Raw genomic sequence first — 2242 nt, 5'->3', positions numbered from 1 at the left:
GTACGTGACAACATTGTTACTTTTTTAAATGGCCTTGACTTTGGAAATCACGACGGTAGTGTACGTGGTACTATTTATACAACTCACGGTTGAATTTACTTCCTCCTTTTAAAATCGCACAGACAAATACATGTATATACGGAAACATTTAAAAAGAAGCACCTCAAGAAGCGACTAGACGCTTACAACGGTGTCACCTGCAATGAACCAATGAACCAATATATCGATATGACAATCATAATGGAGTGTAATATCAATATAATTCGAAGCAACTGTTTGGTAAAACCTATCAAGATGTTATGTATTGTATTACATGGCCCATAGCTCCAACACCCTCCACTCAGACCATATCTATAAATATCAGTTGGTATGTAAACAAAAAGCAAACCCCTTTTTAAATTTTCTACATTTAGAAAAGGGAATAAATGGTTACTCCTTAATTCGTCAAAAAAACACACACATATCCTGTATATTATTCATACTTACAGACAGGAATATTGGTAACTGTGAAAGTAACTCCCAGTGCGCGTCATGGCCTATGTAGTGAATCAAAGCTGGTAAGCATGGTTGAACGATCGCGAGTCATTGAGTTCACAACCTATGCATCAAGATACTCCTATCACTTTTGATCCCCATTACGACCAACAATATGATGTCATGGCGCTTTATCAATACCACCTAGCGCCATGACAGTGTCATATGGTCTGGGTGTAATGTTGGCACGTGATCAAAGTCAACTTAAAAATAGGTATCTGTCGATAAAGGGTAGGTGTGAAGCGTCGCTATGTAGAAACTAAAACTAAAAACATTTAAAACTACTTTCTATATACTTAACGAAATCAGTCAAGCTAAGAGAAACCAGTGTCACACACACACACACACATGTATAATGTAAACACGTAAAGATAACAATTAAATTATTAAAATGGCGTCCAAACATTTTCCCCAAATAAACATTATATGCTTCCTTATATTCAGTAGTTGTCCATGCCGCAACATCACTGGAAAAAAAACACGTTTCGTCACTTTATGTATGTAGTGAATCCAAGCAGGCAAACTTAGTTGAACATTTGTTTTGTAATAATGTACAAATCTCCNAGATACTCCTATCACTTTTGATCCCCACAACGACCAACAATATGATTCATGGCGCTTTATCACTACCACCTAGCGCCATGACAGTGTCATATGGTCTGGGTGTAATGTTGGCACGTGATCAAAGTCAACTTAAAAATAGGTATCTGTCGATAAAGGGTAGGTGTGTAGCGTCGCTATGTAGAAACTAAAACTAAAAACATTTAAAACTACTTTCTATATACTTAACGAAATTAGTCAAGCTAAGAGAAACCAGTGTCACACACACACACACATGTATAATGTAAACACGTAAAGATAACAATTAAATTATCAAAATGGCGTCCCAACATTTTCCCCAAATAAACATTATATGCTTCGGAATATTCTGTAGGTTGTCCATGCCGCAACATCACTGGGAAAACCCCCACGTTTCGTCACTTTATGTATGTAGTGAATCCATGCAGGCAAACATAGTTGAACATTTATTTTGTAATAATTTACAATCTCCATTTTCAATTTATTTGGTGACATCCATAAAAATATTTGAATAGATAACTTATTTACACGTGTCAGAACATTCTAACTGTATATGCATAATCGAAATACTCCTGTTATATTTCCTTTATATGTTAAAATATACTTATCCTTCCACTTTATCATAAACATGGCCACTAGCTCCGACATAACATCTAACACCTCCATTTAGACAACACTTATACATATCAGTTAACATGGATTGTAAAAAGATTATGTAGCGAAACGTCACACATAAATACATTGCTGGTTGTGCTTCAGAAACCTTTCACCAACCTAAAGAAAATGTGTTTAGAAATATCTCTTGACATGCAAACTAAACAATATTTTTGCAGTGCTAACATTATAAAACAAAAATTGGTTATAACACCTCATCTCGTTTTAACAACACATCTGGTTTATGTATCTGTCAAAGTAGCCCATGTTTCTTCTGGTCCCGACACCAGACATCTATCTGTCAAAATGTCTTATGTCTGGTCTAAGCATCAGGTGATTAGACTATGTACATAACACAGCTAAATTTCTACTCTTGAACTGTTCTAATTACAAGAGGCCCAGAGGGCCTGTATCGCTCACCTGGATATCTAAGCAATCATGGCAAAATATTCTCCAAATGAGATCCAAGGGAATA

At 35.7% G+C, this 2242-nt stretch overlaps 1 protein-coding gene across 1 annotated transcript in view; it reads right to left on the bottom strand.

The window, feature by feature from the left end:
* The window catches only part of LOC110446875, an 11914-nt gene extending 11219 nt beyond the window's left edge, over positions 1–695 (bottom strand). Inside the window, exon 1 of the mRNA XM_021492216.1 lies at positions 487–695. The gene's annotated coding sequence lies outside the window, so the exon portion shown is untranslated. The remainder of the gene's footprint in view (positions 1–486) is intronic.
* Between the last annotated feature and the right edge of the window lie 1547 nt (positions 696–2242).

The sequence above is a fragment of the Mizuhopecten yessoensis genome, unplaced genomic scaffold (genome assembly GCF_002113885.1).
Source record: "Mizuhopecten yessoensis strain PY_sf001 unplaced genomic scaffold, ASM211388v2 scaffold3023, whole genome shotgun sequence".
NCBI lineage: Eukaryota > Metazoa > Mollusca > Bivalvia > Pectinida > Pectinidae > Mizuhopecten > Mizuhopecten yessoensis.
Note: the sequence above shows the minus strand (reverse complement) of the source record. Positions and strands in the feature narration are given on the sequence as shown.